Source organism: Engystomops pustulosus, chromosome 1, assembly GCF_040894005.1.
Source record: "Engystomops pustulosus chromosome 1, aEngPut4.maternal, whole genome shotgun sequence".
Classification (NCBI taxonomy): Eukaryota; Metazoa; Chordata; class Amphibia; order Anura; family Leptodactylidae; genus Engystomops; species Engystomops pustulosus.
Window position 1 is genome coordinate 136071421 of NC_092411.1, and position 26584 is coordinate 136098004.

Here is a 26584-nt window from a genome sequence, read left to right on the forward strand (position 1 = left end):
ATAGGCTAGTCGGTAGGGACAGTTGGGTGGGTCTAGTATTAGGGGTCACTGTCCATGTCTCTCCATTTCTTCTCCTTCCTATTGTAGATTCTCAAGCAGCCGCATTACAAAGGGTTCTCTGATTTACTCCCACAACCCTAACCAATATTGTTTATCCAAAAATTATTTCCACTTCTATATCAGTTTCAGAGGTCAATCAAATAAAATAAATTAGTTTGAGCCAAGAACCAGGATTTACTTTTTAATAAAATCAATAAATTTTGATGACAATATTAATATTAAACATGATACATAGAAGGCTCAACACACAAAACAAATACGGTGGGCAAACTGTGATTTCTACATTGTGCTTTATATTGCAAAGAACGGCAGTATCTATAATTGATATCATAAATGACAAATATTGCCAATATTAGTAGTTTTGTTTAGAGGGACTAATATAAATTATCAATACATCTGTACAGTGCAGCAGAATAATTTTGCACATTATAAATGAATAAAATAACCCTTACTGTTACATATGATTATAACATATTGACCTAGGGTAACAAAGTAAAAAGAAAAACATAACAGAAAGGAGCATAGAAACAATGCCAAAATACACAGCAAGGCATTAACAATTTTTTTTCTCAGAAAGACATCTGTAATTTTTTTCTAAACAAGTTTGAACCATTAGCCTAATAAATTTATTACACATCTTTGCCAAAAGTAGGCGTGAAGTATTCTAAAAGCCTCAGCTTGAAAGGGTCCATTGTTTAATTGTGTTATTAGGTTTTGTCTTCATATTGTTGATGTTAGTAATGCTATCATTTGGCATATAAGTACATTGTGTACAGATTTGTATTACTCAATGTAGTATAATAATAATAGGTATTTTAGCATTTAACCCTTTCAGGACCTGGCCCTTTTTTGTTTTTTCATTTTCATTTTTTACTCCCCATGATCAAAAATCCATAACTTTTTTATTTTTCCATGTAAAGAGCTGTGTGACGGCTTATTTTCTGCGTAACAAATTGCACTTCATAGAGATGGTATTGAATATTCCATGCCGTGTACTAGGAAGCGGGAAAAAAATTCCAAATGCAGTGAAATTGGTAAAAAAACGCATTTGTGCCGCCTTCTTGTGGGCTTGGATCTTACGGATTTCACTGTGCGCCTCAAATGACATGTCTACTTTATTCTTTGGGTCGGTACGATTACGGGGATACCAAATTTGTATAGGTTTTATAATGTTTTCATACATTTAAAAAAATTAAAACCTCCTGTACAAAAATTTTTTTGGGGATTTTGCCATCTTCTGGCGCTAATAACTTTTTTATACTTTGGTGTACTGAGCTGTGGGTGGTGTCGTTTTTTGCGGATTTTGATGACGTTTACAATGTTATCAATTTTAGGACTGTACGACCTTGTGATCACTTTTTATAGAATTTTTTAATTTTTTTAAATGACAAAAAAAGTGCCATTTTCGAATTTGGGCGCGATTTTCCGTTACGGGATTAAACGCAGTGAAAAACCGTTATCATATTTTGATAGATCGGGCATTTTCGGACGCGGCGATACCTAATGTGTTTATGATTTTTACTGTTTATTTATATTTATATCAGTTCTAGGGAAAGGGGGGTGATTTGAGTTTTTAGGGTTTTTTATTATAATTTTTTTTTTTTTTAACTTTTTTTTATTTTTATTTTTAGTACTTTTCAGACTCCCTAGGGTACTTTAACCCTAGGGGGTCTGCACGATCCTATCATATACTGCCATACTACAGTATGGCAGTATATGGGGATTTTACTCCTCATACATTACAATGTGCTGATAGCACATTGTAATGCATGGGTTAACCAGAAGTAGCCTCGGGTCTTCGCGAGACCCGAGGTTACCATGGCGACGGATCGCCGCTCCCCGATGACGTCACGGGGAGCGGCGATCCTCGAAAAGATGGCGGCGCCCACGCGCCGCCATGTTTTTGAAGCCGCCGGCAACATTGCCGGCGGCGATCGAGGTGAAAACACCCGCGATCGGTGCTAGCACCGATCGCGGGTGTTACCGGTAAGCCTTTGCTGCAATATGCAGCAAAGACTTACTGGCTATGGAGAGGGCTCAGCGCGTGAGCCCTCTCCATGCACCCGCGGCCGACCCGTGACGTGCTATTACGTCACGGGTCGTGAAAGGGTTAAAGGGATTGTGGAGATATGAGTAAACAATATTATTAAGTAGCCAACACACGGAATCCAATAAATAACAAAATCCAAAAATAAGCTACAAATTTTTATTTCTTACAGTTCAAATGCAAAAAGATAAATGCCATGCATCAACATTTCATAAAATCCTTAAAAAGTGTGAAAACACACATCATGATTTTATGAAATGTTGATGCATGCCATCTATCTTTTTGCATTTGAACTGTAAGAAATAAAAATGTGTATATATTTTTGCCTATGCACACTAGCTTTTTGGGGATTTTGTTAGGTATTTTAGCATTGTGGCATAATGTCAAGAAATTTACAGCAATCAAAATAATAATCATATAAATGGCTTCAAAATAGAGATCATGACTGGGTGATAGAGAAAACACTAATATAAAAGAGTTTGTCATACAATCAGTAAAAAACCCTAGAATGCCAGCTGGTAGAGAAATGTGCCACCAGGGGTGCACTAGCCATGAGGCAAATTGAACCACTTATCTCAGGCAGCACCATCGGCAACAAAATGGGGGGCAGCATTAGGGATGCAGACCCCTACTACAAAACAGGAGCTGACTCTTAAAAATGGCGTCTCTTCACACTAGATGTTGGCATTGGTGTGAGACACTGCATGAAGAACCCACATTTTAAAAAAATAACCTGATATATTACTGCCGGATGGGGCGGAGTGGGCACCATTCTATAGCTCGCCTCAGACAGCAGATAGGTTCACGCCTGCATGCCATAAATAGCCAATCAAACTCCATGGACAGATATTAACTGTAGAATAGCCAGCAATTTGTCAAATATAAAACATTTACTGTACTGGAGCACTGTCAGTGCAGTCTATGTAAGCCTGAGTTAAACGCCCATCATCTCAAGCATCAGTTGGAGTCAAATCTGGAGGAGTGATATTCTCCAGAAACAAGCTACTCTTCACTTTTTGGCAATTTAATGGTTATATCAACACTTCATACAAAAATAGCACTTCATCCCAGAATGTATCCTACTGTCTGTGGTATATGGTAGAGAAGAAAGAGTAAGGAACAGCTTTCATTGGTTTGTGCTCAGTCAACGCAGTCAGATCTATGAGAAGACTCCATCCATCACAGAATTACAAATCTTATGACAAGAGCGTCTTGATTTTAATCCTTATATGATAACTTTGGAATGAGAGAAGCCAAAATAACATAAAACATCAGATGTACATTAGAAAGTGTTTGCCTGTGAAGATAAAAGACTAATTGTACAAAAATAAAGTATGCTCATAAACCTTAAGGTTTCAATCAGCTTCATCATTTAGCAAAAATAAAAAAGAATCCGCTTATTATCCACGCTAAAATGTATCTGGAGGACATTCTCTACTCTTTTCCTTTTATGAAGACAAGAAAAGGAAACAATGTTAATCTTTTTGAGTCTTAGAAGTTCATGTCAGGTTGCTATATGCAGTCAGTAGATGCAATTTATTAATACTGAAGTCTATTCATTATTTTCATGAAGCCAACTTCTTAAACACGATATAGGAGATGAACCTGCCTACAGTGGACACAGTACTCATATGGATCACATTATAAAGTTCTTATTTCATGCAAAAAGAGGCAAATGTGTTTTCTGGGTTGGAAAAGGGAAAATTATGCCTCAAATGGTAGCTCTCCATAAATCAATTCCAAGAAGTCTTGGGACATAATTTATATTATTTCACATCGATACACAATTATCAATTGTTTAGAAAATCAATGGTAAGTATATTATGGCTGCCAAACATCCACCATCTGGGAAAGAATCAGAAACACTGGATTTTTACATATCCCAAGCTTTTGTTTTCCCTGACACCAACAAAACTGGGCAGCCATGTTTAATATCCTCCGTTGGATTACAACCTTAGTCAATAAAACTGACCAAACTAGTAGCGGCATCAGGATTGAGGAGTGATTGCAAATATTGGTACTGTAAAAAACAGGGTAAAAGGGATTCTACTGCTAGTGGCTTGGACAATGCATTATATATATTTTTTAAGGGACTTCTCCTCAACCAGAAAATGTATGTAAAGTGTTTGTGAAGATATCTTATTCCAGGCCAAATGCAATTCCAAGAGAAAACAAGTGGAAATCTTTTCAGGTTTATTAAACTTTTATCACTTTTCTCTCTCCATATTCCTTTCTGATGGTCAAACTGGTGGAAGAGATATACTATAGCATAGTACACCTTCAACCATTTAACATACTGGGTCTTATTTACTAAGGGTCCGCGGATCGCATTTCCATCGGACTTCCCAACGTTTTCGGGATTTGTGCTGCTTAGACAAGTACTTAGAAGGGGTTAGTGTCGCACGCGATCGGATTTAGGTGCAGCTGCGCCGGCTTTCATACTACAGAAATTAAGGGGTGTCCATCGGGCAATCCGACTGATTCGGACTGAGCACGGGATTAACATTCAAATTGTGTCGCATCCAATGCACTTACATACACCGGGAGGAAGGAGGTGAACTTTGGCGGACTTGAGCGGGGAAGCGACACATGCAGGATATTGGCACACGATCTTAGTGAATTGCGGCATAGTTCATTCTTGTCAGACAATGCACATCGGGGAATGCGCCAGGGACACCAGCCTCTACAACTGACCATAATTGTAGGCCCTGTTCCTAATGGAAACTGGGGTTCCTAGTCAATGATCAAACACTTATCCTAAATAGAAACTGTATAAAGTTGAAATCTCATATCATATTCAAGTGTTCTTAAATGATCAGGTAATTGTGAAACTATGCTTAATACTGCTACAGTTTTAGAGTAGATGTTAGAGCCTATAACAATATATCAATATGTATTAAGTCATTACACATGTGTCCACAAGATAGAGAAAAATATTTTCACTATGACCGGAGCTCCAAGATTTTCAAAGACTGTGTGGACCGGTCTTATACCGTGAGTAGCTCCTTAAGGGGCAAAACTGTGCACCACAAACAACTGTGTTATATTACACATGTGTGTCCGCTGTCAGAGTATAGAGGCATTAACCTTATTAGCAGTATATAAATGTTGATGCTTTACAATGGAATTATAGTGAATGGATGAAGCATGAAAATTGGAAGAGAAAATCCCCTGAGGAATTCTAAACACAGTCACAGATAATTACATCAATTTAGATCTAGTAAGTACAGTACAATGCTTCTAATAGCATTGTTTGCATCATTACAAAGTAGCACATACAGCAGTAGCTGCAGGGCATGTCTGTCCATTTGAACAAGAAACAGCAACATGTAAATGTTGTAAGTGATATTGATCGGCAAACAATCTGCTGATACGGGTTAAACAATATTCATTTAATGTTGCATTTATCTGCAATTTATAATACTTTACCCGTAGGAAATCTACCATAAAAATCAAGCATGATAAAACAGGGATACTTTCTTATGGATCCAGGCACCATGACTGTGACTGTGGTAATATTCTTTTATTTGATATCTGTAGCCTCCGTCCTACAAAAATCTAAATTTACATTTCTTTTATTTGATATATGTTGCCGCCTTCCTTCGAAAATCAATTTTTAAAATTATGATAATGAGCCTGAAGGGCTAGGGCAGTCCCTCAGGCTCCAAAGCATCATTTTAAAAGTTAATTTTAAAAGGAAGGAGGCCATGGATTCCAAATATAAGAAGATTAACACAGTCACAGTGCCTGTTTTTGATGGTAGATTTCTTTAACCGGTTAAGGACCGGGCCCTTTCCTGTTTTATCATGTCCATTTTTCACTCCCCACCTTCAAAAATCTATAACTTTTTTATTTTTACACGTAAAGAGCTGTGTGACGGCTTGTTTTCTGCGTAACAAATTGCACTTCATAATGATGGTATTACATATTCCATGCCGTGTACTCGGAAGCGGGAAAAAAATTCCAAATGCAATGAAAATGGTGAAAAAACGCATTTGCGCCATTTTCTTGTGGGCTTGGATATTACGTCTTTCACTGAGCGCCCCAAATGACATGTCTACTTTATTCTTTGGGTTGATACGATTAAGGGGATACCAAATTTGTATAGGTTTTATAATGTTTTCATACATTTACAAAAATTAAAACCTCCTGTACAAAAATATTTTTTTTGATTTTGCCAACTTCTGGCGCTAATAACTTTTTTATACTATGGTGTACGGAGCTGTGGGTGGTGTCATTTTTTGCGAAATTTGATAATATTTTCAATGATATCATTTTTAGGACTGTACGACCTTTTGATCACTTTTTATAGATTTTTTTAGATTTTTCAAAATGGCAAAAAAGTGCCATTTTCGACTTTGGGCGCTATTTTCCGTTACGGGGTTAAACGCTTTAAAAAACCGCTATCATATTTTGATAGATCGGACGCGTCGGAGGCGTTGATACCTGATGTGTTTATGATTTTTACTGTTTATTTATATTTATGTCAGTTCTAGGGAAAGGGGGGTGATTTGAAATTTTAGGTTTTTTTATTATAATTTTTTTTTTTTATTATTTTTATTTTTATTTATACTATTTTTCAGACTCCCTACTTTAACCCTAGGTTGTCTGATCGATCCTATCATATACTGCCATACTACAGTATGGCAGTATATGGGGATTTTGTTCCTCATTCATTACAATGTGCTATCAGCACATTGTAATGAAGGGGTTAAAACGAAATAGCCTCGGGTCTTCGGAAGACCCGAGGCTACCATGGAGACGGATCGCCGCCCCCCGATGACGTCACGGGGAGCGGCGATCCCAGGTAAGCTTTGCCGGCAGCCCATGCTGTGAAAACACCCGCGATCGGTGCTAGCACCGATCGCGGATGTTACCGGTAACCCTTTGCTGCAATATGCAGCAAAGACTTACCGGCTATGGAGAGGGCTCAGCCCGTGAGCCCTCTCCATGCAGCGCGACGCGACCGCCGCCGTGAATACACGGCGGGCGGTCGCGAACCGGTTAATTAGTGGCTATAAATAATGTAATCCTTTCTACTCCTATTTTTTCCTTATTAAGTAATATACCATAAATAATAAGAAGACATCTGGTTGATAAAGAAAACTGCAAATCATCAGCAACCTATAGGATACAGGCCTGTTAGGAGATGTTCACTCATGGCAGATTTGTGAAAATCCTATCTACAAACAACATACATCTATGATAAATTGCAGGGTTGGCATGTACTCAAAAACACAGGTCTTGTCAAGACTCAATTTACTTTACCTAATTATATATAATTCAAAATTAGAGCAGGAGATTTTGATTGAAACCTGAACAAATTGTTTATCTTTGTATGTAGCACTGCTCCTGCTGCCTCTATGATTGGACCATCCCTATATTAACATGCACACAAGGCCTTATGGTCACAAATGAACATATGTGTCAGAATATGCTGAATGCCATTAAGACGATAACTAGTCATCTGATAACACGTGTAATGGATAGGATACATGTAGCAACTAACAGCAAATAACTTCTAATAGGCACATGTAATTTCTGTTGTTCTGTTCAATTTAAAGTGATATATGCATTGTACATTAAAATAAGAGAACAATGTATGATCACTTGAATTTTTAAGAAATAATGTTATCTCCTTTGATCAACGTTTGATGGAGTTTTTGTAAGGATTACACCATACCTTTAGAACAGTGTTCTACAAAATTACCAGAGTACATAAACATAAAACCCTTTTTTTTAAATAAAGTGATGATAATAATTAGAAAACAGCAATAACTATAGCACCGGGAATTAATACAATTACATTTTTAGAAGGTTACAACAGTCACCAATCCTTTGCTTTAAATGACCTCAGCACATCTGAAGCCACAGGACATCACTAGTCTTTCACATTGCTCTGGTGTGCTCTTGCTGCAGAAAACAATACCCAAATCATGACACTTTCTCCACCAAATTTCACTAACATCTTTACACACTTTGGGTACAGGCGTTCCCCGGTTTGTTGACAAACATAATGTTTCCCATCAGACCCAAATAAATAAAACTTGCTTTCACCACTAACATGAAATGTGAACTACTTCTCTGTCCACACCACAAACTACTCATTAAAGGGGAGTCTAGCCTTTTCATTCTTTCTACAAATGAGAGGTTTGGTCACTGCAGAGTGGGCTTTCAGTCCAAATGCTCTTAAACGTCAAATCAATGGCCCACATTTATTAAAGCATTAGCACCAGTCTTCTGTTTCACTTTGCACTGAAAAGGATGTGCAAACTGCTTGCACATGTATTTATAAAGTGTCTGCGCCAGTTTTGTATCACGTGTCCTACAAGACAACACAAATGTGCACTTAAAGAAGTGTGTTAGTCTTTAGTTGGAGTTTGCCTCACATTTATTACTGACGTGCACCACAATTCTGCAGCATGAGCGAAGTACACCAAAAAAATGATGCACACTTCCAGAGCAGTACAGGGGGCGCCAGATTAATGAAGACTGTGTGCAGTTTTAATTAACCTGGTGCACCCTGCACCTTCCTCAGGCACTAGGTTTGATAAATGTGGGCCACTGTGTGATAAGACAGAACTTTCTTACTTTACCTTAAATAAGTTTCTCTGGTCTGAAGAGAAGAAGAATGAACTTTATGGTGTAAATTCTATGTTTGGAGAAAGCCAGGCAATGCTCATATCCTGCCAAATACAGTCCCAACAGTGAAACATGGTGGTGGTAGCATCACGCTGTGGGGGTGTTTTTCAGCTGCAGGGACAGGAAAACTTCTTGCAATTGAAGGAAAGATAAATCCGACCAAGTGCAGAGATATCCTGGATGAAAACCTCTTCCAGACTGCTCAGGACCTCAGACTGGGCCGAAGGTTCACCTTCCAACAAGACATTGACCATAAGAACACAGCTAAAATAACAAAGCCTCGGCTTCAGAACAATGCTGTGACCATTCTTGACTGGCCCAGCCAGAGCTCTCTCAGCATCTTTTTGATGCTTGAGAGACTTGAAAATGGCTTCCACCAACTTTCAACATCCAACCTGAGAGAACTGGAGAGAATCTGCAAAGAATGGAGGATCTCCAAATCCAGTTGTTAAAAACTTTCCAAGAAGATTCATGGCTGCACTAGCTCAAAAGGTGCTTCTACTCAATACTTAGCAAAGGGACTGAATACTTATGACCATGTGATATTTTGATATTTCAGTTTGTCTTGTTTAATAAATTAGCAAACATAACTACATTTCTTTTTTGCTGTCAAGATGTCATGCAGAGTGTACATTAATGAGCAAAAAGAAGAACTTTTCTGACCAATTGGGTGCAATGAAACAAAGAATGAAAAATGTAAAGGGCTGTAAATACTCTCTCTCTCTCTCTCTCTCTCTCTCTCTCTCTATATATATATATATATATATATATATATATATGTATATATATATATATTAAATGGAAGGATAAATGTTTAAAATAATGAACAAAATTGGAGTACAAAAAATTACATTCACTATTATGCGGTTCAATGGGCTGTGATATGACAGTGCCTGATTTCCTGCAAACATGAATGGAGGTAAAAGGGAAATATGAGGTTTACAAAACTAAATTTGAAGTATTACAGCAAAGGGTCTAATATTTAAAATATTCAAGCTTTTACACCTTCAATCCTAGTCATTCAACAGTTATTTGTGGGCTGCAGAATCTCAAGATTTGTGTTTTGAGGTCAAATATCAGCTGAGGTAGATGGAGGGGCAGATAAGTGGAGAAAGAGACATTTTTCTCTGGGGAGATATATAGGGGCAGATTTACTTACCCGGTCCGTTCGCGATCCAGCGGCGCGTTCTCTGCGCTGGATTCGGGTCCGGCCGGGATTCATTAAGGTAGTTCCTCCGCTGCTGCGCTGAAGTTCCCCGGAGGCGCGCTGGAATGCCCTGAAATTCACCGGCCTATTCCTAGTGAAGGTAAGTGTAATTTTCGCAAAACATTTTTTGTTTTAAATGCGGCGGTTTTTCCGAATCCATCGGGTTTTTCGTTCGGCCGCGTGCATGCCAGCGCCGATGCACCAAAATCCGATCACGTGCGCCAAAATCCCGGGGCAATTCAGGGGAAATCTGCGCAAATCGGAAATATTCGGGTAACACGTCGGGAAAACGCGAATCGGGCTCTTAGTAAATGACCCCCATTGTGTTACATAGCTTCTTAGGGCAAATATCAGCTGCGGTGGTTGGAGTGGCAGATAAGTGGAGCAAGAGGCATTTTTCATTTTTCTTTTTCTTAGTAAGATATATAGGGGTTCATTTACTAAGGGTCCCGCAGCCGCATTTCCATTGGGTTTTCCGACGTTTTCAGGGATTGCGCAGCTGGGACAGGGATTTAGGAGGTGATAGTGTTGCACGTGATCGGATTTTGGCACATCGGCGCCGGCTTTCATGCAACAGAAATCAGGGGTCGGGCGCCGCATGATCCGACTGATTGGGACAGAGTGTGGAACTTTAAAATTGTGTTGCAAGCCATGCACTTAGATGCACCGGGAAGAAGATGGTGAACTCCGGCGGAACTGATCAGGTAAGCAACACATGCAGAATATCGGGAGCACGATGTAAGTGAATCGCCGCAGAGTGCATGATCGTCGGACACTTCGGATCGGGGAACGGTACTGGGTAAGTAAATGTGCCTCATAGTCTTAAAGAGCTTCTTATTTTCATTTGCAATATTTATTTATGCCTGAGGGGATGTAGTCCATTATCCAGGTTAATATATACATTGTAAAGCTTTAGGTTCATTGTAAAACACTATCCATGTTTGTGAAATAAAAATAGGTGAAGTAATACATGTATGTCCACATAAAGCTGTCTGGATGACTCATTAGAATAATATTACTTAAGCCTTTTTTTATTGCCATAATTAGCAGCATCCAAATATGTGTTGGCCAAGGCTTGCAACTATGTCTGTAAGATATGATTTATTATGGCCTTCTGGAAACAATCAAGTTTTTCACTCCCCCAGGGAAATATACTTTAGATGTTATATGGAAGATACCTACATCCTTCTGATTTTAAATAGAAGCATCAAACTTTAGAAACATTTCCTGTTGCTTTTAGTCTTCTGAATTGCTATAAAGATAAAACTAAATTTCAATAGAAATGTATTCACTGGGAGCATTTATTTTTGAAATATTACTACTGTAAGGCTAAATTCACGCTACTGTTCAATCCTCAGTTTCTTTCCTCTGTTAAAAAAGTAAAGAATGGAGGTTTAACGTATCAATTAAAAAATCCCTTTGACATCCATGTAAATGTTATGTCATCTGTTAGGTTCCATTTAGGCAGGTATTCATTATCCATGCATTTTTTGGATGGAAAAAATGACAGTGGCTGCAGTGCTTTTTCTCCATTTGAAAAAACATGCATGGATAAATGATGCCTAATTGAAGATCTCGTTTTTTCTTTAATCCGGGGAGGCCTTTATTCCGTTAAAAAAACAACCTTAGGCTGAATTCACACTGACATGTTCCCGCCGTACCATAGCACAGCGAGAACATGTCGGCGCTCACCCCGCCCCTCTCCATAGAGGAACATGGGTCACCGCGCCGTATGCCTGGAAAAGATAGGATACCTAGCATTTTTTTTATACATGGCTGGGGGCACTGTAAAAATAACAAAGAGCTTATGCTCACCTCCTCCAGCGCTCCTGTCCTCCTGCAGTGCCTCTCGCCATCACCAGGCCTCTGTTTGTTTATAGAGACCGGCGCTGCTTTACAGTTTCATTGTGTAGCAGTAGTCGAGATGGGGGCACCGAGGCCTAGAAGAGACAGGTGGCACCTTGGGAGGATGGAAGCCCATGAGTAGGTGTATTATTTACTCAAATAAAATAGCCCGTGACTGTCAAGAGCGCAAACTTGTCATATGGATAATATAGTAAACATTCACCATATGCAATAATCATATTGGATTTCTTTACAAGTTGTTTTTATCTTAGTCAAAGCCAGGCCAACATACATGATGCAATCACATGATGTTTATAAAGAGAAACAAAATAAAACAGGATTTAAGGAGTAAATTAGTAAATGTAATGAAGCGTTATTGATAATAATTGGTCCCGTTACAGGAAACTCCAATTGTCACAGAGGCAACAATTATATATACATTTTCTACTTTACTTAACTCAACAAACCTATGGAACCTATCTTGTATGTAACCCTGGGTCTGCCTGTAATCTCCTTTGACTTAGTCATATTTTCCAGCTTTTATGACACCAAAGTGTCTTCTCACTTCTACAAAGCTGTGTTTTCACTTTACTACATCTTCCTGTTAATTGTCTGTAAATGCAGAATTTTTGCAGACTAATAAATAGAGCCTGCTGTGTTCCTGCCTGCAAATCCCTCATTTATCAGCCCATAAATAATGGCCATCATCCTTTCCTAGGCATGTGTTACATTTCAGTACATGTCATGCTTACAACTCTTTCAACTAATCATCTCCTTGGGACATAGCGTTCTTAAAACTGGGTTATAAAGGAGCATATTTCTTCTTATTCGTACAAATCATGATCACTGTACAAATGAGCGACTTCATGCTAGGAGATTCTGTAGAATGTTGTAATGAAACAAAGTAGAATCCTGGTATTTTAATACTTTTTCCATTGCTAGTTTAATGAGTAGAGTATGCCAGCAGTTCTGTGTTATAAAGCTAGTCTTTAGTAAGATAATAGTAGGGCTAATAATTATCTGGAAGACAGCTATCTTCCCTTTATTAAGAGGCCAAACTGACATTTGATATATATAATATATATATATATATATATATATATATATATATATATATATATATATATATATATATATATTTATTATACATTATTTATACAGTTGGGAAAATATGAGCAATATGATGCTGGGATTGGTGCAGGCGAATCTTATGTCAACTTACGCCCCTACTGGCAGGCAATTGTGCTATAGCCTGCACCTGAACCAACCCACTCCACCATTCAGCCTGACCCTCTCCACGGCCACTTGGTGTTGAGTTGGAGTAAGAGGGGAACTATTCACAGTTCTTCTCAATAGCTGAAAAATGGTGTAAAAGCCTTGATAAATGTCCCTCATCCACATGTCTAACAAGTTTGTTGACTTCATGAGTACAGCTGTTGATCATAACACATAAAAAAGAAATTAGGCCATTTCAAGAATGCAATGAAATGTATTCACCAAGATGGTAGCACAGAAGGGGTTTTTAATTATAATGGACAAACATAATGGCCTTGTCAATCCCTCACTGCTTCCATTATGATCCTGCCCGGCTCTCCACTGGTCTCTACTTTGTGGTCTTCCTTAACACAGATAATGTGACAGTTTGATCGGTTACCAATGCATGAGCTATAATGAATGACTATGCCTATTGCCATCAAAGTTCAAATCCCTTTATTTAGAGAGAAATACATGAAACTAACATTTTATATTGCATAACTTTGGAATCTATTTGATACATTGCCATTTTCCCACATTCTGCAATGTGGAAAACATGAACAATCAGCTGACTTTCCACACTTATTCACACCCTGCTTAAGCATAAAAACATTAAGGTTGGATTCACATGTGTGTCCGCCGTACGATAGCATGGCATGCACACGCCGGTCCCGGGAAGAGGAGGAGGAGGACTTGTCCTATCTTTCGCCCCGCTATGGAGCGGTACAGTGCTGCATTTGTGCTATATATACGTCCCCCATACGTTTGTGTGAATGAAGCCTAACTTTGGATGTGATGTGACCCTGGAAGCAGACGACCACCTAGCACTGCTCCAGAGAAATAGCATACAGCATACAGACTTGGTCAAAGTCAATATTACCCATTATGGAAGGCCATTAAGACGTCACATCACAGACACTGTGGACTGAAATGAGGGGCTATAGAAAAGTATATAATTATATAATTAGTAACAGAATATAAAATGACAGCTAAAACGTGATGTATTGTAACTGTTAGCATGAAAGGAACGTCATAGTGGCCATGTATGCTAATAGAGAAACACAGCTGCCGCATAAAACTATGGACGTAATGTGTGGAAACTAGTCAGACAAATACTAGAGGCATTGTGCAGAACAATCATTGAAATTATTGAATATGAATGGTTGGTAACTGGTTCAAGACTGCCAACTATATATTTAAGCCACAGGCTTTAGTAGGCTGTGCAAAGAATTGGGCAAGTCGAGTGTTCGGTGCCCTTCTGTTAGCAGCTGAAGTGGACCCTAGAATGAAGACAAAAACGGTATTTACTCTTTCTGTCTTCTCTACCTCTCAGCTGATTGAGCAGAGAATGGAAGCAGCGGCTGGTCCAGTGCTTCTATTGATTCCGGTGATCATGTGACATAAAAAACATGATTGCTGGGATACTAAGAGACAACTGTCTGGGTCTGTCTGTCTAGGCCCAGTACTACCCAAATTGTGACAAATGACACTACATGTGCAGTCATTTAAGTTTGATTGGCTTACCTCCTACAATGTTAAAATTATCAAGTGAAATATTCTATAGGTGAACATTAACCTCCTTATCTATTAAGTGAAAATTTAATTTTGGTTACAGGATTTGTTCCACAGTTGATATCAGTAGGAATGATGTTATAATACAGTAGGCCCCACTCCTTCCACACCAGGGGGGGCAGATCCAACATGTCAGTCTCATAGGTGCCTCCTCCCCCTCACTCATCCCTTGCCACGTTGAGCTGATATCAGTGGGGAGAGTGAGCAGGGAAGAAGCGGTGGGAGGGTGAGTAATGAGGAGTTGAAGAGGCATTGAGTAGAGTATTTTACAGACATAATTCAGTACTTCTGCTGTATTTTTTGGTTGGCATTGGATAAACCATAAACTCAGTCCTATGGTCAGGTAGGTCTCCCAGTCTGCTCAGGTTTCTCTCACATTAACGCACATCCCCTGTACTGCAGGAGCTGGAAGTGTGTAGGGAGACAATCTCTACAGATAAGTTGTATAGATAACATAAGTGTCTTGATCTGAGGGGGAAGGGGGCTCAGCAGTGCCAAGTGTGTGTTTTATTGGTTAGTTGAGATGGCAAAACTGAGTATTTCATTGTGTCTGATATCCATCTCATGATTCTGATTTGTCTCATCTCTTTTTTTCTCTGTGGCCAATATTAGTAGCAACTTGAGAAGCTAAATGAAAATGTAGTTATACCCTGGACCCTGATAATCTAAGCACATTAGCAGCACACAGGATCCTGGGCATGAGCATAGTACAGCGGAATCAGGAAATGTCTGTTTATCTAGTGCCTGTCCACACTGAATGCCCGCTGAATCTCACACAGAGCAGCTAATGCATTGATAGGAACAAAATCACCAAAATCACTAGGGGATTATGATTTGAGAACTTTCTATCAGTAGAAAACACCTTTAATACTATACTCCTATAGAGTACCCTTTCTAGAGAATTGGGCAAGTATAGTAACACTGTATTTATCCAGTATCTGTAGTATTTCATATGAATCCTTTCATCAGATAAGTATAACTTCTGTATATGGGATTGTTGCAGTTTGGACAAGGTAGTTATATAGTAAGTAACACAGAGGAAAGGAAGTGATTCTGATGCATATTTACAGAGCCATGAAATTAGTTACTGTTACAGTCATGGCTATAAATGAATACGTATGACATGAGCATGATTTTAACTTACTTTAAATTGGTATTTAAGGGAAGTTTTGTTAGCAGCAAAGTATCCAATATAAATCTGATGACTGTCTGGTGGTTCTCTTTGTCAGTCCCAAGTGATGAATAAAGTGGCAACACACATCTGTAACCAAGCATGCAATCCATATGGGGCACATAGGACTCTTTCTTTCCTCCCAGTAATTGGACCCCACTAACAAGACAGTTATACACTATTAATAGGGATAACATATCAATACTAGAACATCATTTCGATGTTCCAAAGTGACAACATAAATTTAAAGTCATAAATAATTAAAAAATGCTTAAAGATAACAAAAATCCAGGGGATTAAACACCTTTGACCAACAATGAATTAATTACTTACTTACTTTTGGAGCTTGTAACGTACCTTATTTTTGTGGATTTCAATGTTACAGCTAAATACCATCTGGAAAGGCCTAACAAAAGTGGCACATTGTAAATATGATCAGGAATTTTAGCTTGAGGACAAGAATGCATAATCTAAAGACATATTTTGGTGTTACTTTTAGAAGAAACAATATGGCTACTTTCTTCTCAAAACAGTTCCACTTTTGTCTATGTGTTGTGATAATGAGGTAGGTTTTTATACTTTATTTCTCCTAGAAATGTATGAACAAAAGGCTAGCGTTGAGTGCGTTGATGTGGAGATCCACGGGCATGCACCAACAGGGCCAATAGGAGAGAGGAGATAAAAAGCGCAAAAGATTCAAGTGCAATCTACTGGGAGGGAGATATATATGATAGAATGACTCTTACCTTGTCCAGTAGGAAATAGAGCATGTCATAGATATATTAGAGAAGAGGAGCTTCTGCCAACGGGACACAGGTCCGTTCATCCAGCTGTGGCAGACTTGGCGGTGTAGTGAAGATCCACGAGGTATTGTCCCATTCTGGTAGGCACTGCTGCACTCAGTGAATGGATCGGACTCTTATATCCATAAAATATTTTTAATAGAAATGTAAAACCCAACGCGTTTGATTCACAAAACGGAAGAAAAACGGAGACACATCGGAGACAAAGCGCAACGGATGCTGAGCACCAGCGCTAATGTGAAAGAGCCGTTAGTTGTAGTCATTGTGACACGCATAGCCCTCATTTGTTCTTTTCTTTTTTTTTGTGCTCTGTAATATTAAACAGTTCTGTTTATGTTAAGCCAAATGGTTTAGGTTTTTATCTTCCAGAAAGTTGACAGAGCGCTGTTTTTTTTATTTTATTTTACTTGCACATTCTAGTTAGCTAGTATAATAAGATAGTAAATTGCCTCCTTTATGTTCCAGGGCAAGCAGCTGAAGTGACTAATACAATACAAAAGCAACGGTGGCAATAAATGTAAGTTATATTTTCTTTTATATATTGACATTCTGTTAAAAAATATGTGAACATTTATGTTATTGATCAAAGACTGTATACATATATGGATATGCTTGTCAAATGAGCCACCAAGAAATATATTTATGGGAACTTATCCTGTTGAAAGAATTTACTAGTTTGTTAGTGAGGTACTAGAATCATTTTCGCATGCAGAAGGAGGCTTGGCCACCAGGGAACCAAGAAGTTAATGCTATAATAGTGTATCAGCAGTGAAAGTACTGATGACTTGACTATGGGAGTTTAAAGATTGCATTTTATCTATCTCTATCAAGACATATTTAGTATATCCCATGGACATGTCAGGGTAATGTGGTAATGTTGCCAGGTGACATTTTGATTTACAGGGGTATTCTCAAGTTCAGTATTTATGATATATCCACAGGATATATGTGGGTCCCTAAAATAAAAGCTGTTGCTCATGGGTAACACATATTAGAAGAATACCACAGTCACAGTGCCTGCAACTATAAGTAAATGTCCCTGGTTTATCCATGCTTTATTTTGATGGTAGATCCAAAATCAAAATCAAGTATGATATGTTGTTATCCTCCTTCATTTTAAAATGAATCGACTCCGGGACATTACCAGAAACCCTCTTTGCTGAAGATTCACAGGCTGTTACACTGTGAAGAGAGCTCTTCCCCCTCTCACTGTGTGATGAAATTTCTTCTGGTGCTGTGAGATTACATCAGGCAGAGGGAGGGAGGAAGTGCTGAGGATGTAGAGGGGAGTGCTACAGCCTGTGAAGCCAGAACAGGAAGTGCTCTGATAACGATCCATAGAGCCCTCCTGGCTTATTAGCATAGTTTTAAAAGTTGATTTTAGATGGGAGAAAGCCATAAATAACAAATATAAGAAGATTCCACAGTCACAGTGCCTCGATCTATGAGTAAGTGTCCTTGGTTTATCATGCTTGTTTTGAGATTTCGTTTAAACTGACCCAGTGTGGTCGCATCATTCAGAAAATCTACTTGTATAAAGTCAAGAAAGCTGTGAATGATCTCCTGTGATCTACATTATGAATTCAACTTCAGGAGATCTGGTTAGTGATGTCTTTGGATGCTGGACAAAGGCCTTATTGATTTTATACAACCAATTTACATGTCACTTTAAAGTAGATTTTCTGGGTGATGTGACCACACTGGGTCATGAAAAAAACTTGCTTGACAACACACTGGTAGTGGTTTATTAGATCAATTTCATCTGACAGGTTCTCTTTAAAGAGGACCTGTAACCCAAATTTTTGGCACTGCAGCTCCTAGTGCTTGAACAAACGCTGCAGTGTTAGGCTACATGCACACTGCCGTGTGCCCGCCACACCGTAGCACGGCGGGCACACGGCGGTGCGGGGAGAGGAGGAGGAGGTGAGCGCCGAGGTGAGCTCCATAGGAAGGCCGTATATACGTCCCCCATACATGTGTGTGAATGTAGCCTTAGAGTTATAGAATTACCGGAAACCTCCGGTAACGCTATCAAACACTGCAGCGCGGTACAGTGTAATTGTCGGACGGCTCGCAAAGCTGTCCGACGTATTCATGAGGGAGCGGGGTTGGGGCATGGTTAGGAGCGGTGACTGCCGCGTGTCATGCGGTCTATGGAGCAAGCAGGGCGGTGCGGGGAAGAGGCAGCACTCCCTCATGAATATGTTGGACAGCTTTGCGAGCGATGATTACACTGCAGTGTTTGTTCAAGCACTAGGAGCTGCTTACTTTGCCGAAGATTTGGGTGACAGGTCCTCTTTAAGGTAAGTTCACCAGACTTGTGCATAATGATCTACATCATACATTCAACATAGGGGCAGATGGTTTTATTGCCTGTAGCTACTACTAACTAAGCAGCATTTATTTCCTGAAAAATGAAAGCTGTTCCTGGTTTATCACACTTGATTTTGATGCTATATTTACTTTAATAAATGTACCCAAATTTTCTTGTCTGGTTTACTATTGTAAGTATTATGTAGGATTCTTATAAAATGTAACTATGGTATAGTTCAATTGGGAATCTTCCCCCCTTATGCAGAGATCAGTAATGTGAATGTTATATTATAATTGTGGAGCCTGGCACATATATTACAGTGGGGCTCAGCCAACATGTCATTCACACTTCAGACATAAAAGACCATTAATACATTTGCCCTATTATTCTGAATGAAGCAGGTAAAAGAAACCACATGAGCATATAACAGAATCACACAAATGCACTTTTCTTGAAGGAGTCAGCTATGCAGGATGTCTTGGCCTCATGTGTTAAGATATTAGTGTACTTTATGTACCAGTCAGAACTTTCACCCCAATGACTCAAAAATGTGTCAGTTTATATGAATTTGGCTTTATTGCTGAGGAGGACACTATGCTGAACAATGTTATGCAGAGAGAGTTGTTTGCAGTATTTTTAACTATGACAGCAAATTTATCACAAGCCAAGCACTGATCTAATGAAAGATTTTTCTATCAACTATGTTGTAATAGGTCACTTTTCTCACAATAAACTATACATAATCAGGCTGAGCACTATCTACATACTAGGCATTACACAACATGCAGTAGATCTTCATAGCAAGTGATACATTCTACAAGTGATGTAGAAAGCTGAAATCTAATTGGCCACTTCTGAAAAACTCTTCCACATTTTCATACACAACTCTTCTAAATATTGAGTTCTGACTGCTATTCCTATTATATATATATATATATATATATATATATATATATATATATATATATCCAAAAACATACTCTTAGGTTGCTTAGATTGTGGGCCCTATGGGGACAGGGACCAATTTGACATGCTTTGTGCAGCGCTGCGTAATCTGTGTGCGCTATATAAATAAAGAATTATTTGGAATACCCTTACACAGGAGAACTGGTATAAATGCATTACTATAGCTGAAACCATTGCAGAGGTTGACTGAACCTGGTACAAGACCCAATCAAATTATGCCCCAGCATCAATCGATATAGGGGTCTGGCTTAGCAAATGAGCTGAAGCTAACCCACTTCACCACATTAGTGGGGATTTATCGACAAAGGAAACCAGGTGAATCTGACTTCCTGTGATGTAACCGTTAAATAAATTAGTTAGATGTCATTTTTAGAACAGATTTTTTGTGTCCCTAAAATGCCCTTTAAGTTGCAGCATCAGATACAGCAACTACTGATGTGTAGATACTGGGGCAAATTTACTTACCTGGTCCTATCGCAATCCCCGATTCGGATGGCCTGACGTAGATGAAGTCTGGTGCGACTTGCGTAGCTTATGTGCCCGTGTTCCTGCACCCGTTGTTTCCCCGCCGAGGTCCGCCGGAGCTCACCTTCTTCTTCCCGGTGCTTGTAAGTGCGTGTCTTGCGACACAATTTAAAATGTTAAATCCCGCGCGTAGTCCAAATCCGTTGGGTTGTCTGACGCCCGTCCCCCATTTGTGTTGCGTGCAAGCTGGCACCTATGCAGCAAAATCCCCTGTTAAATGCAGCGCAAAACGGAAGTTGTCGGGAAAAATGCGCTCCGCGGACCCTTAGTAAATGAGCCTCATTGTGTAGGTACAGATACCCCAATGTGGGCCAGCATCCGCTTCTCACAGCCATGGCAAAAGCTCCCTGTGTCAGCATTGTTTTCAACTCTATCTGATCCAGGATGACACAGATGAAACCCTGGAAATATCTCCAAGTGCCCATATAACAAAGGCAGAAATCTGGGTCTGTTCTGCTGAATCCTGGACTGTTGGGAGGTTTGCATATACAACTGCATTGAAATGGAGGAGAATGTGTCTAGTATGAAATGAGTTGTTGCAAGTATTATATGCAGCGATTAGATCATAATAGTTTATGCCAAGTTAAACATACGTTGTATAGTTCTGTCCTTACGGGACTGTGGAGAAATATGTGTGCCTCAATGTTTCCAGTTTCACTTCAAGTAACAGCTCTCTCATTGTATAATCACATGCATTGTATAATCATGACAAAAAGCGGAAAGTAATACTCTACAAGAAAACTAATAGTTCTTGTCTTGAAACAATTAGTCTTTCCTGTTTTCATTCCATAAGCAGTGAGTCTGATAGTATTTATGCTTTTATGAAAGTTCAGGAAATGTTTAGAAAGTGGTTATTATACTATAGATTACTGGCTCAAAGCTTTGTTTAAAGATATACAGTATACAATATTTTTACCTCTATTAAATAATGGCCTCTGATTTAAGGTGATAGTCATAACAGACTAAGCAATATATAATATAGTGTAAATACTATCAATAGCAGACAATACCGTTTTGGTAATATGTGGCATTGTATATGCTTCAGGAATTGGTTTTACTTGTTCCCATGACACCACAGGAAAGAAAGTCGCCTCAGGAAAACCCCAGTGTATAATAAAAGGAAGCAAAGAAAGAATGCTTTTTTAAGGTAGATTCCACTTCTAGATCCTTGACTTTATTAACTTACCTGTGGGTCAATATATGCAAAAGATTGATGTACATAGATGTGCAAGGATGTCACTGGTTTGGATAGGGACACTCCCAATGGCATTATATTAATGGCCGTGTCAGTATTTAACCTTTAGCCCCCCATACATGGATCTTTACTTCACTGCAAAAGGGTCACCAGGTTGTTACCGCTCAGATAAGAATAAAAACCAGAAGTATAACTGAGAATGGTCAGAAACAAGCCAAGGGCAGTGCAGCAGGAGTTCTGTCCTAAGTTTAAAGCCATAGGTACGAAAAGGCAGCACAGATTTATTGTTAGGACTAGCAGCGGTCGCCGTGTGAAAACGACAGGTTAAGAACGAGATAGAGGAATGTAGTCATGGAACAACCAGGATAACATTCCATAAAACTAGCATACTAGGAGCCTCAATGCTCTTCTTAACAAAGGGTCATACTAGATTACCTGTGTACACAATGACCCTTTAAAAAGCAATAAGAGTTGGTGTGTGTACACTTACATGCCAGAAGAACGGGGCGAGTGGCCATAATAGAAGGATTAGCAATGGGGCAGAGGGTAGGCAAGTAAAGCCTGCAGCCATTTCAGCCTTATAAAATTATACTCCAATGGGCATGGACTGCAAGGATTGTAATATGATCAGATCTATTTTAATATTAACATTATTAATACCTGATGCTCATGTTCTGATGCTAGCTGTATCACATTTCAAGGGATATGTGCTGTACTACCTTTTTCCTCTAGACAAACAGAAACTTCAGTTCAGCCAATCACCATTCTGATCAGTTTATCAAAAAGTTTTACATAAGGACAAGCCCTTTTATTTAGCATCTCATAAAGTAAAGTGATGGATTTGGTCCCTCCCCAAATAGTAGTGATAAGATAAGAAATGCTAGTATTTCCTAATATGTAAGAGTTGCACTTTGAGAACAGACACCAATCTTTAGAATAAATATGAATTCCTGAGGGCAGATCTCCATTGATTATGAAGTGGAATTCCATGATCTACCTAGCATTCAATAATAGACATGTAATAAAGAAAACAAAATTGGGGTCATATTATGGGGCACATGGATTATAAGTCTGGCTTTGTCCATCTGCTTTTTGGGACTTTTCTTGTCTTTTCTGCTTGTCTGATATATATTAGCAGTTTTTCCATATTGATACATGTGGCGTTTTGTCTTAAGTTGGTCTTAAGTTAATTGGCGACTTTTTAAAACAAAAGTCGCAAAAAGTCGCAATCATCTCTATGCTAATTTCTACGCCTGGTAATTCAGGTGATAACTCAGGGAACACTACAGAAAACAAGACAATGGTGAACTTTAAAAAAAAAAACTGTTTTAGGTGCAAAACAAGTCACAAATGAGAACAAGCACTGTAAAAAGTCTCAAAAATTAAAGAAAAAAGCAAACTAAAAGTTTGGTACATGTCCCCCATTGATACCAATTGGTACCATTGATGCATAAAATGATTTGTGCCCTATTGTTAAAAAGGACCCAAAATAGCTGTATCATAGTTCATTTTCTTGACTTCTGCAAAACTTATGAAAACCAGATTTATATATGAGAAATACTTTGAACCCCATACAAATAAATATGATCTGTCAAAAATGAATTCCTTACATTTTTCAGACAAATCATGTGTCAAAACAATATCAAGAAGAACACAGGTTCTATTCTAGACTTAATTATAATGTAAACTAAACTGAAATTTCTAAGACCAAGACACTGGTCCTATACAAGTATATTGTGCCATCTCTTTTGCAGATATCTGAAGTGAATCTCCAAAATATAAAGGAGTTTTTAGTCACTTTAACCACTAATGCATAATCCTTAGCACCATTCATTAGTAGTTTATTGCTAGTAGTGAGACAACCCTCGTAATCAGGGAAAAACACTAGGGAAAGGAATCAGAAAGCTTTGTCTGTAATGTATTGGCCAGGCAGCAGAGCTACAAGCCCAGGTTATGTGACCGCCAGTGCTGAGACCCCCGCAGATCACGAAAACGAGGTCTCATTGTCGCATCTCAGATTAATGGATTAATGCAGACGGCTGTTCTGCTCCATTAATCTCTATTGAGCTGACGGAAATTGCTGAACGCAGCGCTCCATTTTCACGATCTGCGGGAGTCTCAGCACTGAGACCCCCATTGATAAGCAAGTTAGGCCCTATCCAATTTAGGGCCTAACTTTCTTTTGTTGGAAAACCCCTCTAACGGTCAATATTACAAATGCGGATCTAACCTGTTCTGCTCCTGGTGCTTCTGTTGTTTTATTTAACTCCTCCACAGTGTCTCATCCTAATGCAATGCCTTTTGCAGGGATGCTGATGTAAGACCCTTTTCCATTAATCAATTCAGGTAAAAAGGGTTTATTTGTGACTCACAGTTTCTCTGCAGCCATTTTAGGAATAACCCAATTTGGTAGATGTAAGCCATGGAGGCACCCAGAGCAGTACCAGGTATATTACTTATTCCTGCAAAATAACTTCTGTTTTCTGGATGGAGGGTCGCTTTGAATTAAATCTACCACGTGGATACAGTATTGTACACCAAGCACATTTACACATAGGTATGTTTCCCCCTGAAATCCATTCTTCCTTTATTTTCTAATGACCTGGTGTTGAAGAAAATCGTCTTTTAAAATAATGCAAATGAAACTTAGCAGCTCCTGATTACGTCACAGAAGCCCCCAAGACCTGTTTCTAGACTGTTAAAAGCAAAAAGAAAAACATCTCCAGTTTCAGGAGGCACTTGCCAGCATGCAAGTGTATTTGGATTAGAAGCACTGCATCCGTGTGGTAGATTTCCTTAAATTATGGCGTTTATTATTAGATTTCAATACCAGGTTCATTATTGTAAAAAAATGTATATATTCTATCCATCTTCCTTCATCTATGTCTTAGTTAGCAACATTTAGACCAAGAATAGCTTTTCAAGTAGTTCCCAGCTAGGTTTACTGTGGGGTTTGTATAAGAAATAAAGGAAGCTGCAGGCAGGTAGAAAGGGGTGCACTGTATTAGGAATAAATGGGGGCATTACTGAGGGTGCATAAAGGTCACACTGAATGAATGACACCAATACACAATGACATTTTCGGCGTATTTAAAAGAACTGAATTCAAAGTTTAAAATGACAGAGAAAGTGGCCAAGCACAATGATGCATAAGTGGAGGCCATCCCATGGCAAGCAGTTATATAGTTCTCTTGGTCTAAAATAATACTCAGTACACATTTGCAAGTAACGTCAAGTGTTTCTTGGCAGTTCTATGTAACTATCAAATATAAATCCAAACAGTAAAGCATATGTACTTTTCTATCTTACTGTTTTGTTACAGCTTAGTACAGGCTTTATGTTATTATATTGTGTAAAGTTTCTCTAAGCTGGAAAATATTCTTGATTCTTCTAGAGGATAGGGCAGAGGATATGCACAACTCATTCCATTTGTGGAAACTTGGGGGAGGGTTTGCTGACTTGACAGAATGTGACCAGAATTACTGCGATTATCGGAGGATTTGCCAAATAGTGTGTATAGGTTAACATGCTCTGATTTGTTTTTGACTTTCTTCTGCTGCATAGATAGGGAGCACAAACTTCATCAAATGTATTATATGTTTAGCTAGTAGATGAGTTAAACAGTAAGAAAACAGCATAAGGCTACATTCACACGGACGTATGAAAACGTCTGTATCCGTACCGTTTTTTTACGGGTTGCATACGGCCACATTCATTTCAATGGACAATACGTCCAACCATTTATATTCCCGTTTTTGACACTGGAGCGTACCGTACCGTATACTAGCCGTATAAAAATATAGAGCATGTCCTATTTTCTCCCGTATTTCAGTTCTGTATGCCCTAGAAGTCTATGGGCACGTATAAAATACGGGTTAAATACGTGCTGCATACGGATGAAAAACGCCACGTATATACGGGCTCATACGGCTCGTAAATACGGGACTGGAGAATTCATACGGTCGTGTGAATGAAGCCTAACTTGGTATTATCATAGTCTCCAGAATATGCGTGAACTACAGTAAGGTTATGTTCATTTTTGGAGAAAATGGTACAGAAGATAACCAAAACACTAAAGTATTTAAAACAACTGTTTGCATATTATGTCAATATATTATGTAAATCTGCAAACAGATGGATAGATATTGTCCTACGGAGCACTAAATCGAACAATAGTCACAGCTTTGAACAATGTGGTACAGTTTAATTGTTTATGATCACAAATTAAAGGAAACCTACCATTTGATGTGATGCATTATGAAGCAAACATACCTTGAGAATGCTGTAGCTACACTGATGCAGGATCAAATCTTGGTTAATCCCTGGGCTGAGTGGTTTTGTTAAAAAAACAATAACATTCAAGACCTTGGGAAAGCTGGGTCAGGCTGGCTGCCTAGATCAACACATTATATCGACACTGACTTGTAATTACAAATGGAGGTTAGTCAAGCATGACTAATCAACCTGAGCTGGATCACTCATACACAGCAGCTGGGGGATGGTGCAGCAATTGATTATTCTGTCCGGCAAGGAGAACATTGATTGCATCATGCTCTCCTGCAGAGAAAAACTCACATGCTAGAAAAAGTGCTGAACCAAGCACTGAACCAGCCATAGAAGGGACACAGCTTCATTATCATAATGCTATATCTGTTTCATCAGCAAAACCACTCAGTACAGGGATTAACCAAGATATGATCCTGCAACAGTGTAGCTACAGTATTCTCAAGGTATGTTTCCTTCATAATGCATCAAATCATAAGGTAGATTTCCTTTAATAGTGCATAATGCAAACCAAACAGCACCACTTTTGCTTTGACTGGTAGTTCAGGAGGACATAACGTGATTTCAGTCATGATCATAATTCATAAGCAATGATTAAGTATGTTAGATGCAGGACTAGATGAAGCTGCACTCCACCCCCGTGACTAGTTAATGTAAATTTGCATAAGCAAGTGATTTCTCAGCACATTGGGAAAGGTT

At 38.8% G+C, this 26584-nt stretch overlaps 1 protein-coding gene across 1 annotated transcript in view; it reads left to right on the top strand.

The window, feature by feature from the left end:
* The window catches only part of LOC140133753 (lysophosphatidic acid receptor 1-B), a 91452-nt gene that overhangs the window by 12433 nt on the left and 52435 nt on the right, over positions 1-26584 (top strand). The window contains exon 2 of the mRNA XM_072154335.1: positions 17067-17118. The gene's annotated coding sequence lies outside the window, so the exon portion shown is untranslated. The remainder of the gene's footprint in view (positions 1-17066; positions 17119-26584) is intronic.